The sequence below is a fragment of the Carassius carassius genome, chromosome 45 (genome assembly GCF_963082965.1).
Source record: "Carassius carassius chromosome 45, fCarCar2.1, whole genome shotgun sequence".
In the NCBI taxonomy this organism is placed as follows: domain Eukaryota; kingdom Metazoa; phylum Chordata; class Actinopteri; order Cypriniformes; family Cyprinidae; genus Carassius; species Carassius carassius.
In genome coordinates, this window is record NC_081799.1 from 23,718,917 (window position 1) to 23,737,012 (window position 18,096).

Consider the following 18,096-nt stretch of genomic DNA (forward strand, 5'->3'; position numbering starts at 1 on the left):
TAATTAAAATAAATGCATGCGCTACAAACCAGTGGGTTAAATAAATTAGTGTTAGAGATCACATTTATGTACTGAATATAAACATGGAAATAAAAAAATAAGAGAAAATGAAAAAAAGAAATACTTGTATACATTTTATAAATAAATAAAAAAATGTACAAATATAAATGTTCATAAAAAAAAAATCAATCTAATATTCTGCACTGTTTTTAGGTCACTAATCAAATGTAAGACTGTGGGGCTCAGACTTTGGGACCCCGCTTCATGGAGCGAACGGACCAGACGTGTTGCCCAAATCAGGAAATAATCGAACAATGACCAGTATTATGCTCCACTCTATGGTTATTAATATGAATTCACACTCCTTTCAACATGAATGCATCGGATTCCACCCACCAAAGCAGTTAGTGTCCCATCCTGCCTCTAGGTGGGGCATTTAAGCCATTTTTCTGATAGGTCAAAACCATATTTAACTTCAAGCTACTGTAGGCACGTCACGCAGGCTCATTCTTAAGGTGGCCTTCTCCAAACACGCAGGTCGATGTATAAACGACTTGTCAGTCATCACTCCGGCAGTGATTGAAGACAGACCAATGGGACAGGCCTTGGGACGAGACGGCCTCGTCACTGACGGACTCACTTACCGGCCCGGTGACCCTGTCCACTCCACCCTACAGATCTAAAGATGTAGTGACACCAAACGCTCACAGATAATTAAATATTGATTTTTGTTCTCCAGCCCTACATAAAATTGTCCGGAGCCTTCCAGCAGTAATTCTCATTTTGGGGGAGAAAGGGGTAGAAAAAGTGCGTGCTGGCCGGTCAAGCCCTATTTCATGCAAAGGTAGGACATCTATGTTGTGGACGTTTGGAGAGTGGTGATCCATCTTGAGCGCTGCCCGCTGGAGCCAGAAACCATCGCTCTGCCAAAGCCACTGCCAGGGTCTCTCTTTTCTCGAAGTTTTAAACGACCATGCGGCAAATCTCCACGATTAATACTCTTCTTATCTGGCCGCCGTCCAATCTCAGGGCGAGATGCCGGCCCTTCCTGAACGATGAACTCGACGTGGGCTTGTGATTTATACGGGTATGAATATGAGCGGATGTTAATCATTTTACATTACTGTGTCAGTGTAAATAATTATGTTACCCAGAGTCAGTTTGCAATCAACTGCGGCAAAATACTGCACGCTGCAATTCGCTGGCTTCATCCATCATGCGGCGCGGGAAGGAAGTGCCAAAACCGAATGGCACCTGAACAGAAGATCTCAATGTGAGCTCATTGAAATCTTCTGAGACCGTATTAGCTGCCCATGTTCACTGTATTGATCTGTAATGGATCCCTGGCTTATTTATTTTTACTTATCCAAAGGAATTCTAGGAGAAACATCTGAAACCAAGTTGATACTTGAAAATAAACTACATGAATATGATACATGAAGTATAACTAGGATCTCCATTAGGTCTTTTGAGTCATGAATGAGCAGTTTGTGAGCAATTCAGTTTGGATAGACTTTCCTGTAAAAATCCACAAATGATAATAAGATTAAACTGCGAGGAAATAGATACTTAATAAAAAAAAAAGCTAGAATAATCTCACATGTATTTCCTCCAAAATATTGAAAGAGATACCTAGAGTTCCCAGATATATCGAGAAGCCAAAGTCCTTAATCAAACTCTGAATTAACTCATTTTTGTGTATTTTAGGCAATATTTACTGTACATGTTTTATGTTTTATGTATTTTAGGCATTAAAAAAACAATTTTGACATTATTTGAGCGGTGGAAAAGCAACTTGTGAGCAATTCAGATCTGAAGGGCTTTCCTGTAATAAAGAAAAATTACAAATGACAGCAATGAGATTAAACTGAGAGATTTAAATCATAAAACCTACAGTAATCGCACATGCATCTCAGTATGAATTCAACAACCGACTCGTTTGTTTGTATTTAGAGCTCAATGGTAAGAGAGCTCAATTATGTCTCAAATTTGACTAAGTCTGCAATCAGTCTCAACACAAGCTTAACAACTGACTCATTTGTGTCTATTTTAGGGGAAACGAAAGTTAGTACTTACATGAAACATAACTAGGATCTCCATCCGGTCTTTTGAGATGTGAATGAGCAGTCTGTGAGCCATTCAGTTTGGAAGGGCTTTTCTGTAATAATAATACAAAATAAAAAAAATCACAAATGATAGAAATTAGATTAAATTGAAACCAACAATAATCTCACATGCATCTCATGCAGAGTTTCAGAGGAGATCTCAACAAAATATCAAAACTGTACTCAGATATGTCAACACCTAAGTCTGTGATCAATCCCTATATGAACTCAACAACTGATTTGTGGGCATTTTTATTTATCCAAAGGAATTTTAAAGGAAAACATTTGGAAAAAAGTTGATACATACATGAACCATGACAAGGAATTCTATTATGTCTTTTGAGATGTGAATGAGCAACCTGTGAGCAATGCAGAAATGAGATTACATCAAGACACTTAAATCATAAAACCGAAAATGTTTTCACATGCATCTCATCCAGAGTTTCTCAACAATGTCTCAAACTGTTCTCAGATATATCAGTATGAACTCAAAAACTGATTCATTTGGGTGTATTTTTTATTTCTTCCGAGCAGTTTAGGAGAAACATCTTAAAACAAGGTTTATACTCGCACGAAACATAACTGGGATCTCCATTAAGTTTTTGAGCTGTGAATGAGCAACCTGTGAGCGACTGAGTTTGGAAGGGCTTTGTTGCAAATAAAGAAAGATCACAAACGACCTCAGATTCAAATCATAAAATAACCAGAAGAGAAGAGAGTTGAAACAATGTCTCAAACAACGCTGAGCTCAATTTGAACTGTGCGTATTTTGATGTCTTCAATGACACTTCCAACGAAACATTTGATACGCCATTCACGACCGCTTTGCATCCATAATGTGACGTATTTACGAGTGACAAACCTTTTTGTCCTTTCAAACAGCATGTACTGATGAATCATCCACGATGAGACCACAGACATGTATTGCAAAAGTAAATAATGTAAATTTCATGATGCCTTGGAGTCTCTGGAGCCTTAAAAGGGCAACATCCGAGTGCTAAAATTCTCCTCTGGGTTCAGGAATCAGGTGCAACATTCTGGCGATCACGTCTGCACGTCTTCAGCGCGAAACTTTAACCGCTGTCTGATTCCAAGAGTCATCTGAATATGGATGAGGCAAAAAATTAAGAGGCTGTCGCATTCATTAAGTTACCCCTACCCCCAGAAACACACTCACAATATTCATGCTGTTACTATGCAAATGAGTGCTAATGAGATGCTGATGATGTTTTTTAATCACAAGGGGAGACAGTGAGTGTAGGAGGGAAGGTGAAGCGAACAAACAAGCTCCTCACTCTCTAACCTCTCGGTATCAAACAATTCAGGCCAGAGAACTTCGTTTATTTCACACTTGGAATAAAAATTTCTTTTTGTGCAAGTTCACTAGCTCCAGACATTAGAGCTTATGTAAACGCTTCCTAAATCAAGTCGCCTCGATGATGGAGCTGCGTCAGAATCCTCCTCTGTAAGTTACGGATGTGACGCTCCACCTGGGAATGAAGAGCGATGCTGTTGACGTGACAGAATTTCGAGAGACAGCTATCCATAAATTCCCAGACTTAAAGAGAACACGTCATAAAATTTAGCTTAATGAAACGTGGCAGACGAAGCGATACAGATGCACTGTGATGGTATCTTAGCATATTTTTAGATAAAACCCTTCACATATCCAAGGATGACTTCGTCAAAAGCAGCCAAAACGCACACTACACGCCTGGTTTGATCAGAAAGCGCTGCTAGCTCTCAAATCTCCCATATGTTTCACTCATCACACCTCTATGCATTTAAATAGCAGACAATCTGACATTACGCCTGTCGACTATATCGTAGAGCATTATTTATTTACCAGGCGGAGATGGGCCGAGCTGAAAAGCAGCTCTTTATTTAGATTGAAAGCTTAAGTTCAACACATCCGATCCTAAGACTTCGACCCGTGATCAAAGCCTTGACGTGTTACATTTTCCACAATGGCGGCCCAATTAGTATTCTCAAGCGGACGATCCGAGAGGAGATATTTTTCACGTTCTCTCAAACATAGCAGTGATGGAGCAGGAACAGCAGGTTTTATGTCTATGTTTGGAGAGAATTACTCATTGTGTTTTTGCTGGCGGCATGTGCAGGAGTTCGGGCAGATGGGCATTGAATACATGGTGCAGATATGGAAACAATTTCAGCCGGAGATTTGGCAGCGTCTAACGCCCGTCTATGTTTCATTTGCGGCAGAAATCAGTTTTCGGGGGGAATGCTTTTGTTTACTGTCTGGGAAAAAATTTGAGTTTTCTCATAATATTATCCTTTGGAAAAATAAATAAGAAAAGGATTTGAGTCTGGAATTCGAGAGTTTACATGCTGCATGTTTAAATCACAGATTTAAGTAAACCTCCATACTGATATTATGTGCATGTTTTGTTAGAGTGTTATGTTGTTCTCATCACTGCAAGTCTTCTGATAAAAAAAGCTGAAGTGTGTCATTTCTTCATCACTATAGAAACCCAAATCTAACTGCAAGTTCAAAGCACTCAGACCTTCTGCCATTGGCTGGGCCAGCAGATAGCCCCGCCCCAAATTCACCCCATTGGTTGACCTGATGTTGCAGTGTCAGGATGGTCTGGATGCTTAAGCAAACAGAGCAATCATTCAAAACCATTTACACTTTTCAGGAGAATTAACATACAAATATTTACTCAGTATAATAAATTGGGATATAAGAAAGTATTTTCTTATGTTACTTACTCTTGGGATGAGTCACGTTGTTGGATTCTTCATTTGTAGGTCACTTTGACTAAGATCATCTGCTAAGAAAATATGATTATATAATTGTTTTTATATTTGCAAATACATGCTGAATATAAAACATTTTATAAATGCAATTGTCAAAAAAAATATTTTAAAAATTAATTAAAATAATAAAAAAATACAGTATGTTTGAATTATTTTAACAAAAAGCTTTAAATTCATGTGCCTGCTACTGTATAAGCATCTGCTAAATAATTGTAAATATAAGTAATTTTATAAATGTAAATTACAATTATAAACACTCAGAATTATTTTAGCATAAAAAAAAGCTTTAAATGCAAATGTTTTTACAAGGACTGTTATAAGCATTGACTTAATTATAAATATGAAACATTTAAATAAATGTATACATATTTAACAATTTTAATGTAAATATAAATATATATATATATATATATATATGTTATTATTTTAACAACAAAAAAATCTTTAAATACAAATTTTTTGTGTCTGGATTTTACAATGACTGTTATAACCATTTGTCAAATAATTATAAATAAAATAACATTTATTTTAACAATTAAAAAACCTTTACAAGGACTTATTCGCCATACTGGTTCTGTAAAGCTTTTCCTCAAATGAACATTTTCTCGTAACATTACCCTTAGAAAAAAAATGTAAAAAAAATTTTTTTTCTTCATTTATGTGCACTGCTATAGATCTAAATCCCAGCTTTAAACTCACCCAAGTACTGATTTTATGTGCTTAGTTTTTTTAAACAGTCTTGCTATAAAGCGATAACAAAACAACATCCACAGGCGTTCACTAAACAAAAGCAATCACAGCCGTTTTGCTAATTAACCTGTATATGTGTACACTATATTTTAGCCATAATTTAATTGCATGCATAAAAGCACTTGTGCATGCATTATTGCTTGACTGCAGGGTATGGAAGAGGTGGCCAGCGCCTGATGGTTGTTCAGGAGACAGCATCAGAATGCAGGGTTCATTGTCTCCGCTCTCCCCCTCTCCGTGCATAGAACAGCTGTGATGATTTCATTTACATACTAATAACCAGCCAGGACTCCGGCAACCATCGAGTGTTTGACTTTTATTGTCACTTGTGTCTCCTGCAGTTTAGTGGGAATGGGGAAGCCACGCATCAGTAAATAAGCGATAGAGAGGGGGCCGCTGTCGGCTGGCACGGTCTTGAGAGACCCGCCGGACGCCTTGATCGATGCTCTTCAAAAGATCTGGAGCTAATTCGGAAAAAAATGCAGAGTATCTCCAGCGAGCGAGGTCTGAAAGTGCACCAGGCATCTGGTTTTTAGCCGCTCTCTCTATTGTAAAGCCTCTTTTTACAACTGTCTTGCGCCTGACACCCTCAAGACATCCATGGATCGGCCCCATCGGCTGTAGCACATGGCAGCCATTAGAGTAACTCAATACCACCAATGGCTGCCTCGTATGGAACTTTGATCACTTAAATCCAGCTTAAAGAAGTAGGGGCCACTTTCAAACCCCATATCGCTTTTTTTCCAGCCGTCTTGGAATTTTAATTTGATCCCTTTCAGGTTATTCGCAAATCTTCGAACTCGAATTAGACGTGTGTGCGTTTCTGTCCAGGAGCCTCGCTGAACTCGGCACAAAAGACAAGGTGGGGGTCTGAAACCCGAGAATCGCTCCAATGTTTGGACTAGCCTGGATGGTTTTCTGCGAGAAAGAAAAAAAAAAAACGAGAGTGAGAGAGAGTATTACGACTGGATTATTTAACACGTAAACTTGTGCTTTTAATTGAAAACACACGGCCGAGTGTGGACTTTACATACAGGTTTTATTCACAGACTCCTACTGTGAAGACTCTCTTCCTCTTTCTGGTGCAATCTCAGGTTTATTTATACATTTAGTGCCCCAATACCTGCCAAGGCTCATAAAGGATAAGATTTAAGTCTCAGTTCCAAATTTTACAGACAATTATTTTTTTTAAAAGGAAACACTTCAAACGAGTCGATAACAAAAAGGAGGCGCGCGACTTGCAGATACCGCAGGTATTGGGAGGATATATGAATATTAATGAACGCTGTTGCCAGTTAATGTCACTCGCAATTGAAGGAGAAAAGACGAGAGAGGGGGAGAGAGAGAGAGAGAGAGAGAGATGAAAAACAATGAGGATGGGAAATAAGAAGGAAACAAAAGGAGAGAGGAGCAGACGAGCGAATGGACGCGAGGCAGACGAGAGGAGAGGCGTCTGGCAGCTCTATTAGTATTCATATGGCGTGCAGCTCTGGAGAGGATTAATGTACTCTGATGTGTAATATTCTGGCGAACAATTAATTTGCCTACAGTTTTGTCACGCTTGAAATTTAAGTGCTAGAACCGATCGATGGTCGCAGCTCCTAATATGATCTCTGCAGGCCGCTTCTGCAGTCTCCGGTTTCATCATTTTTATTCTCTCTCTCACATCTCCTGTGACATGCACTGGCGCAAGGACACGCCACCTTTTTTTTTTTCTCCACACACATGCATGCACATTTATACAAAAATACTCACATGATATCTCACTCACACACCAGAGCAAAGCTGTTCAAAGTAGCAACACTTCTGGTTTCACTACACAGGCTGTAGTTTGACACATCATGCCTGCAGCTTTAACAAAGGTGCAATAACCAACACAATCCTAAAACACCATATGGGAAAGTTTGATTCATTGTAGTCAGTTTGAAAGATTCATGTTCAAAGAAATGATTCGCAGACACATTTGAGTCCTGTGCAGCAAAATAATTACATGTTTTTAAACATTTTAAATTTGATGTACATTTATGTATTTCATGCCACAATGCTTCTATGCCACATACATACTGATGAAAATAAATGATTAATCACTGAATAATTATTTAATAAGATTACCCACTTAAATAGCTTCAATTTAGTCTAGTAGCTGATAAGTAGCAATAAGCAGCTTATTGTTGAAAGGAACAGTTCACCTCCAAAAAGGAAAGTTGTCATGATTTCCTCCCCCTCATGTCATTCCAGAAGAAAAGTCAGCATAGTCCAAACAACTTTCAGTTTATTGGACGAAAGAAAGTCATACAGGTTTTAATTGTTTTGTTTACAAGTGACAACATTGAAGCTATTTAAATGAGTAATCTTATTAAATAATTATTCAATTTTTATCAGTATGTATCTGGCATAAAATCATTAGTGTTACTGGCATAAAATAGATAAACTCACACTAGCAGTTAGATAATTATTTTGCCATACAGGACTCAAAAGAGTCAGTGAATCATTTTTTGGAACATGAACCGCTCAAACGAACGGATTCACTAAAATAAATCAAATTGTTTGGCCTTCGTTGTCCTGTGAAACACAAAAAGAAGAAGAAAAGTGGGGTTCAAACAACTTTCAGTTTATTGGACAAAGAAAAGCCATACAGATTTTAGTTATTGCCACTTATAAACTACTTTAAAGCTATTCGAGTTAGTTATCTTATTAAATAATTATTCAACTGACATAAAAGCATTAAGGGGGAAAAAACACTTTTGACTGTGAAAAGTAGTGTCACACACCAGCAGTTAGATCATTATTTTGCTGCACAGGACTCAAATGAGTCTGTGAATCATCCAAACAAACTGATTCACTAAAATGAATTTAATTTTCCCCATATGATGTTTAAGGATTGGTTATTGCATCTGCATTGAAGCTGCAAGCACAAAGTAAATTAGATCATTGTTTTGCTGCACAGGACTCAGAAATGAGTCAGAGAATCTTTTTTTTTTCTGAACATGAACCATCCAAACAAACTAATTGACAAAAATAAATTAACCTTTGACTTTCTTTCTTCTGTGCAACACAAAACAACAAGAACAATCAATCAACAGTTTCATAAACAAGGAAAGTCATAGAGATTTGGAATGACATGATGAATAGTAAATGGTCACAGAAATGTAATTTTTAAATAAACTATCCCTTTAACTCATTTACAATATGGGAATATTACCAAGTTATAGATTCAAGTAGACATGCACATACAAATAGATTGTTTTCAGGCACAACAAACAACCGTTCAACAAACTGATTCACTAAAATGAATTGAACTGTTTGAATGTATTTACATTTATGCATTTGGCATTTGATACTTTTTTTTATCCAAAGTGACTTACATTGCATTCAAGGTATCCCTTTACATTTCAGCCTTTCCCCTGTGAATCACAAAAAAAGAAGAAAAGTCAGTAGGATCCAAACAACATTCATTTTAATGAACAAAGAAAGGTTTTAAATGGTCATTTTTAGGTAAAATAAGTCTTTAACACTCCTTTCATTTATAGGAATCAGGATGTTATGCTTTCAAGTAGACATGCACACAAACAGATCCTTTATAGCAACAAAAACGAACATTCAAACAAACTGATTCACTATTCAAGTGAATTGAACTGTTTGACTTTCTGTGAATTTACATTATGCACAGATACTCAAAGCGATTTGCATTGGATTCAAGGTATCAGTTTTAACAATTGATGCATTTCCAATGCATTCTGTCTTCTGTGAAACACAAAAGAAGAAAAACGAGCAAGTCCAAACGACATTCAGTTTAACGAACAAAGAAAGTCATACTGTTTTGAAACAACATTTTTCACGATCAACCTCTTTAAATGATGTGAATCTTAGCAAGCTTTTCTTTCAAGTAGCCATGCATCTCACACAAACGGGTTGTTTTTGGGGACAACAGGGGGCGTAGGTGCTTGCTTTAAGACTAGCCAGTCGACGGTGTGTCTAACAGAGGAGATTTTGCAGGACTGTTCCACGGCCGTAACCTAAACCTCTCTTCACAAGGAGAGGCAGCGCGGAGAATCAAAGAATTCCACATGTTCCCATCCACACTTCGCTTCCCGATAACTTTCCTGATTTATGGGCGAGCAGCTGAGCGCAGCTGTGAGGTCTTTATTAAGTGCAAATCTTTATTGTGTGCGCTAAAGGCTGTAATCATATGTTTGCAACATTTTAAGAGCTGCATAATTAGTCTTTAGAGGCTCATAAAGGAATATATTCATTCTCAGCACGCATTAACCTGCGCAAGATCGCTTATCGCATTAACAGCCTGTGTGAGATTGCTTATTGCTTTAAAAGGCCTGGGAATTAGATAGGGACAGCACTTTATTACACAACTCAACACACTTTCCTTTCTCACATCTGTTCCAGTGTGGATTTGCAGTACAGATTGCTGTGCATTTGAGCTTTATCTTATTTTTTGGGATGAAAATCTACTGCGAAAACCAGACAGGACGGAAGAAAATGAAAGATTAGGGTGGTTAAATTTGCAAGGTAACCTGATTTAACTCACTCTTACGAGCATCCAAGCACGAGGTTATGCCTTGGACAGTAAGTTTATCACATAAAAGTTCTGAAACTCAAGAGGCTGATAATGTTTCACAGCAGCTCTAATGGAACTGAAACTCTCATTCATAAGAAATGCCTTGTGGGAAATCTCCTCGCACCAGCCGTTTTGGTGCAGAAGAGATGTTTGAAAGTGTTTAAAGTCAACATGAAACGGCATTTGTAACCCGTTTTACTTCTGAAATGTGTCATTTACAGAATATTCAACTAGAAAAAAAAAATGTAGGGTAGGACTGGATTTTATCATTTGGGATTTGGTTTGATGCCGAAAAGTGGGTATTTTATACAAAAAAGGCACTAGACCTGAATGCAGACTGCATTTGCAATTGATTCTAGAGGAAATGTTTCACAGTGTTTAAATGACTGTAAAGACAAATATTTTTTCTTTGGAATAACCTGAACTAAAAACACTGATTATTATGGATGCTGATTTCCAAAATAGTGTTTCTCACAAAATATGATGCATTTTGTAGCATTTTTGCTTTTGAAAACCATTTCTAAGGTGAAGAGGTCTTGTATTATCCCATAATCGCCTGAAAACATGATTCCTATATCTAATATTTGAACTATTGGTTCAGTTCTCACATGTATGTCATTATTTTATGCCTCATCCTGATTTCATGGTTAGAATAATGGCCAGTGACAGAAGAAAATGCAAACATGACCCAGATGTTTTATGCCACATCTGTGGGTGTTTTACTACATCCAAACAGTGACAGGAAATTACAAAGTGGAGTCCATATCTGCAATGAATGGGTGCCGTCAGAATGAGAGTCCAAGCCTCACAATAATCCACACCACTCCAGTCCATCAATGTCTTGTGAAGTAAAAAGCTGCATGTTTGTAAGAAACAAATCCATCATAAAGACATTTATAACTTCAAACCATTGCTTCTGGACAAAACACAAGTTAATAATCCATAATAACGCTTTCTTCAGTGGAAAAGTTCCCATCTCCTGTTGTCCTCTCACATCAAAATCCACCCACTTATTTGTTTAGAAATGTTTACGCTTATAAATGGTGTTTGATCTGTGCATATTTCTCTCCCGATTCAGACGAGACTTCTTTTTCACTGGAGAAGCAGAGGGCTCATATTTTAGCCATGAAGCAATAGTTAAAAATGTCTTGATGGATTTTTTCTTACAAACATGCAGCTTTTGGCTCCACAAGACATTAACTGATGGACTGGACTGGAGTGGTGTGGATTATTGTGATGTTTTAATCAGCTGTTTGGACTCTCATTCTGACGGCACCCATTCACTGCAGAGCATCCATTAGTGAGCATGTGATGGAATGCTACATTTATCCAAATCTGATGAAGGAACAAACTCCTCTACATCTTGGATTGCCTGAGTGTGAGTACATTTTCAGCAAATTTTCATTTTTGAGTCAACTATTCCTTTAAATGGAGTATTTGAGGTTAAATTATACATTTTCAATGATTCTTTTTATCATTAAAACCAAAACTTTGATATTTGACTGCTTTTATTTTGATATGTGCATTAAAACTGCTACATATAAGCCTTATATAAGACCAGGATCATGCATTGAAGCAAACAGGGTTCATTTTGATTTCATGTTGACTTTAAGCTGTGGGATTGTGCGTGGATGGGTGCATCGTGCTTAAAAGATGTAATGCATCCAACTTTCTAAAAACAGAAGATATACATGGACAGATGTCCATCCATCCACAGGGACCATCTGTGTCCCAAACAGTTTGTCCTAATCATCACCGTGACCCTCAGCGTGAAAGACAAAACCTCAAACTGACACGAGAGATCACGGTCAAGTAGCGAAGTGCCATTATAGAAGCTCTACATGTACCATTAGCACAAGACACAATAATAGCCTTTAAAAGACACTAGACTGCTGCAATTTGTACTGAATTTAAAAGCCACAAGCCTCCATCTCAAACAAATCGAATTCATGTGCTATTTTTCGGCTTGGGCTCTGCACAGAAGCGGGTAATCCATAGCGCTTCCTGGCACGCCGCGCGCACCGCACAGCTGACTGGCGTGTAAGACTGCCTCAAATTGGAGCAATTGAGCTCAAGCTAAAGCAATTACATCCTTTGTGTTCTCCACGGGGGACGTGACTAAACTGTGCTCATGATGAACCGAGAGGCCAAGAACGCTTGAATAACCAACAAGTAACTGAAGGTAGAGCTCCAAATTATCCACCTACATTACCTAAGTATACCTGACTAGGGATGCACTGCTATAGACATTCTGGTAAACAGCGAAATTTTAGCCTGTAATTATTTCTGGACCTCAATCACGTATTAAGCATTCATACACATACAAAAAAAACACCATTCTTATACAAACATTTTGTTTCTTCTTTCATTAATGGGGCTCACACTTACAATTTGGTCATGAATTTGCATCAAAACATAGCTAAAAGTTCATATGATGGTTGCCCTGCCAGATTTCAGGAAAATTAAACAATTGTATTTATATTTTTAAAGAAAAAGAAAAATGTAATTGTTTGTTTAACCGCAGTGCAAATAGGAAAAAACTGTAACTGGCCACATTAATCTGCAAATTTAAGACCAAGTCGAAAATCTACAAGGAAATCTTGTAATTAATATTCATGAGTTAATTGTTTGTGAGAACCATTCTTACACAATGTAGCAATTTAGCTAAGACAAGTTTTATAAAAATTTAATTAATTCTGCTCGTGTTTCATTAATGATGTTCAGACAAAGTTATAATCAAGAATTTGCATCAAAACATTTATTCTATTTTATTGTTATTATTATTATTATTATTATTATTATTATTTATATTACGTTCACCTGGCAGCTTTTTGGGAAATTAATGAATTTTATTTTATAAAAAAAAAAAAAAAAAAAAACACAATTTAAGTAAAATTTAGCCATGCAAAGATAAAAAAAAACTGTAGCCAAGCCACATTAAACATTATGTAATTAAATAAATTGTGTAATTAATATTTAGTAATATATTAATAGTTGATAAAAAACGTAAACAACGTAAACAATCAAATCACTGAAGCGATGTAAGAAGATTTTAACAAAATGTTACACTGACATTAGAATTTGCATCACAGCACTCATTTTATTCAAGTAAATATTAAGTTCACCTACCAACTTTTTAGGAAACTAATAAACTGTATCTTATTTCATAAAATATATTTTGACAGTAAAATTTAGTTTGGTTGCCATGAAAATAACAAAAATGTAGCCAGTCACATTAAACTAAAAATTAAGACCAATTAAAAGAACAAGATAGAAATTATTAATAATTAATCATTAAGAGTATTTTTTTTTGTAAAAAAACAAACAAACAAGCAAAGAAAAAAAAACATTCTTACACAATCAAATTATTGTGACAGATTATGTAAGAACTGTCTCTCATAAATGATGTTCCCACAACAGCTTTGCTCAATAATTTGCATCAAACATTAATTTTATTCATTTTTTAAAAAGTAAATATTAATTTCACCTACTCGCTTTTTGGGAAATTATTAAATTGAAATTTATTTCTTAAATACATATCTTGACAGTAAAATTTAGCTTGGTTGACACATGGGGAAAAAAATTGTAGCTGGCGACATTAAACAGCATATTTAAGTGCAAGACCAAAAAGGAAATCATGTAATTAATATTCATGAGCCAAGCTGTTTTCATTCCTATGACCCTGTGGATTGATAACTGTTCAGAATTTTTAAAACCGGACATCAAAAGGAAAAAAAAAGAAAAGTTAATTGTATAAATTAAGACCTTATATCTGCTTTCAGTTGCTAAGATATTAGATATTGGTTATCTATCATGCAAACACAATACACAATCACATGAAGTGTATCGTCCCATGCATAACCTCACAGAACCTCCTCAGGAAGGTGCACGGCCTCACCGTCTGACACAGCGGTGCTTTAATTGCCCCGGCGAGGGAGCAGGAGTGTGGGGGCAGTAAATAAAGATTTCAGAGGGGGATAGAAGGGTGTTGTCAGGCCTGCGGGCCGCTGGGACGTCTCTCCGCTTCTCTGGTTCACTGCATGCTGGCGAAGCTCCAGACTCCAATGCATAAGACAGTGAGACATGATGTAAGTGTATCTGTAAGAGACAAACTTTATTGTTATTTATATACAGGCACTCCAATAAGGATCCGAGTACGAATGCAACGAGGCCCTGGCATGACTGATTTATATAAATGTCACGTACTGCTGGGTGAGAATCTTAATGCTCAAAAATCGACAGTGAAAGAGAAAATCTGTTTGATATTTCATCTTTCACTTTTTTTTCTTTTACATGCCGAGAGGCAGGGTTTTTTCCCCTCCGAATTTGTCATGTGGGAGCAAACGCTTTAACACATTAGAGGAGCGAGTCAATTGAGTCTTTTGTGAGCCATCTGGAAATACCCGACTCAACAAAGCTTCAGCTCTGGTGCCGTATATCAATGAGAGAGACACAGTTTCAGCTCCGCCACGGGCCAAAGACGTCTCAAATGATCAGCAAAATGGAGGATTTAAAGAAACATGATCATTTTAGAGTGTGTTTAAGATATATAAATACACTAAATAAACTTTTATTAATTCAGGAACAACATGAAGAAATATTCTGAGTTACATAGTGAAGAAGGGGTTTACTACTCATAAAATGCTCTTTTGTACTTCGATCCACTTAATGGAGATCTCAATCACATCTCAACGTCCATCTGAGAAAAAAAAAAAAAAACCTTTGGGAAGAATAAACAGACAAAAATAATTTGAACATAGGAGTACAGAACTATGAAAATAATCATTTGATTTGAAACTTTCCAAACAAGTTCATATTAGGATTTGACTGAAAACTTGCCAAATGTCAGCACAGTTTGATCTCTTTTGAAGCTAAATAAGAGTCTTTTTCTTAAGAGAAACATCTTAAAAGCTTCAGTAAAGCCTCCATTTGTTCTCAATTTAAGATAATTGCATTCATGTGATTTGTCTCCAAAACGTTCATTCATAGATATATATAAAATTGCATCTTTTCATGCCACAATTCTAATTGTAAAACAGAATTGCGAAATATAAGAATCTTTGAATTGTCAAGCTTTCTTATCATAAATGTTTAATTTACATCTGAAAATTCTAATCTTGACTTTTCCTCTGAATTCTAAATTTACATTAAACAATAAAAAAATTTTTTCTGCCAAAGAATTTAAAATAAAATACGTATTTGTGACTTTTTCTCTTACAATTTGTGACGATCGCTATCCAGTGAAACACGGAGAGAGAGATCCAAGTGCAGGTGTGTCTTTATTAGGGTAATCCAAAACAAGCCAGGGTCAAAACCAGAATGCAGTCCAAAAACAAACAAACAAAGAGGGAACAGGAACGGGAACTCGGAATACGAGGAACTCGGGAGACGAGAAAACTGGAAACGAAAGGAAAGGACTCCATCCAGACAACAGGAAAGGACTGGTAAATATAGGGAGGCTAATGACAATTAAGTGAAGGCACTTGGTGCAATTAGCAGGAGTGCAATTACTGTGATGAAGGGACAAAGCTAGTGGGAATTGTAGTGCCTACGGTGAAGTGCCTAAGGGGAAGTGAGCCCACTAGTGGACACCCAGGGAAACAGAGACTAGTCAGCGTGACACAATTTTGACTTTTTGTCTCCGAATTGGAAGTTTATATTGTGAGATAAAAAAAAAAGTCACAATTATCCTGTGGAAGAAAAAAAGCTTCCATAACAAACAGACAGACAGACAGACAGTCATATTACCAGCTGCTTTAAAAACAGTATGTATTGTACAAAACAATACAGATGGTCTGAAAGCAGCTACACATTTCTATTTGATATATATCACCGTATTTAATAAAGTTATTTCATTTTAATTTTCACCAGTTCTTTTGTAATGTTATTCTCATGGCACCTCATGCACTAGCTGCTGTCTTCCTCCAGAGCGAGTCTATTATGGAACTAAAGGTCAGGCCAGTAATTTAGATCCGGGCTCTTCTAGTCAGTTAATGGGATTGTTTGGTTCGAGTCGGAGTGTATAAACACCAGTACATAAACATCTCAGGGCAGCGGCTGGGCAGTCTGTTTACAACCCGCACAATTACCAAAGTCAGAAGGGCCTCGGGTCACAGAGATGTCCTCCTCGGGCGACCCCAGCGGCCCCTCCAAGATGATGGAGGACGCATGTTGTGTTGCCAGGAGCCCATTTATGTTTCTGGAGCACAGTTGCACCATAAACCTGCATTTATTTAACTCAAATCCAGTTTACATGAGCTTAAATGAGTCAAATCATTTACCTGATCTGTAGAGATCAAATAGCGTTCTGTGAAAACAATTTATCTTTAAGAACTCAAGGTTGTTGAGTACTCCACAAATTGGCCACAAAATCACAGGAAGTGGAATTTATTCCTTGAAAGGAAATTCTAGGAAATGCAACGTGATGCATTCTGGGAAATTGAGTATTTTCCCACCCTGATCTACAAAAAGTAATTAAAAATGTATACACCCTAAAAAAGTTGGGTTGTTTCAACCCAACTTTGGACCAAATATGTTTTAACCCAGCTGCTGGGTTAATTTTGGGTTAACTGGTCCATATTTGACCCAGACTTGGGTTGAAGCAACTCAGCATTTTTTAAAGTGTATTAAAGTATTAAATATGAGGAAAATCAATTTACAGTAAAGGCATTTAAAATGTTACAAAAGATTTATATTTTAAAATAAAATACTGCTTTTTAAATTTCTATTCATCAAAGAATCCTAAAAAATATTTCCACAAAACATGCAGCAGCACCACTGTTTTCAACACTGATAATAAAATGTTTCTTGAGCAGCAAATCAGCATTTAGAATGATTTAGAATGATTAGAATGAAATCAGCATATTAGAATTATTACTTGAGTAATGATGCTGAAAATTCAGTCTTAAATCACAGAAATAAATTACATTTTAAAACATATACAAAAATAAATTGTCATTTTGTTTTGCAATATTAGTGTTTTGCTGCATTTTTAATCAAATAAATGCAGGCTTGGTGAGCAGAAGAAAAAAAAACCATCTCTCAAACAAGGCTTTGTCAAGATGACATTTACAGTCTGTCTTGACAAACAGTGTTAAAAATAAAAGTTAAAAGAATTTCTTAGAATTTTAATTCTTCTTTAATACAATTAAATGTGAATTAAAATTCCCTCCTGTTTGCCTTCAGAAAAAGAACTGATTTAAAAGGCATTCTCGATTCTCAAAGCAGGAGTTTCTTAAAAGGACCGTAAAGAAAAACAGACCATTCAGTGGATGAAGGTTTGGTTAACTCCAACCTTTAGGCCCTTGGTGGTAGATGAGTGTCTGTGTCCAAAGCTCCTGCATCTGTGTTGCATGTTTTCAGGGTTTCATGCACTAACCAAACCCCTGCCATTGAGATGAATGAGACGGAGATCTTCTCGCACCTCATTTAATCCTAAGGATCACAGAAAAGATGGGAAATGCAAAATTACGCTCCAAAATGATGGTTTTCAGTGCATAAAACTTTACTAACATCATAAGTGGACCGCTGGGGAAAAACGCAATAAGAAATGCATGATAGAAGCAATTTAAATATTCATCTAAAACACTCGTTTCCCTTTTGTTGTTTTCTTTTAAACTCGACCCTCTGCCTATATACAACCAGAAGGCAAAACCATATGGTTTGATGAAAAGTTTTGTAGAATGTGCACGGACCCTCGAGAGAGAGTGTGTGCTTTATGGCTCTGTCTCATGATTACAATGTGAGGTATAATTGCTAACACATGTGAGCCATTTCCATTCGCTGCGATGAAATCATCGCATGAAAAAAGGGCGAGAGAGAATAAGGGCGAGAGAGCAGACAGCTCCCCCCAACATTCCTTCGTTCCCTCTCCGCAGCATCTTGAGA

The 18,096-nt window shown here is 36.8% G+C and overlaps 1 long non-coding RNA gene across 1 annotated transcript; it reads right to left on the reverse strand.

The window, feature by feature from the left end:
* Positions 1-2,542: 2,542 nt before the first annotated feature.
* LOC132127562 (uncharacterized) lies at positions 2,543-14,322 on the reverse strand. The gene is made up of 3 exons (XR_009427541.1): positions 14,108-14,322; positions 9,002-9,040; positions 2,543-3,206 (listed from the first exon to the last, which is right to left on the reverse strand). It is a non-coding gene; the product is annotated as an uncharacterized LOC132127562 (long non-coding RNA).
* Positions 14,323-18,096: the final 3,774 nt, after the last annotated feature.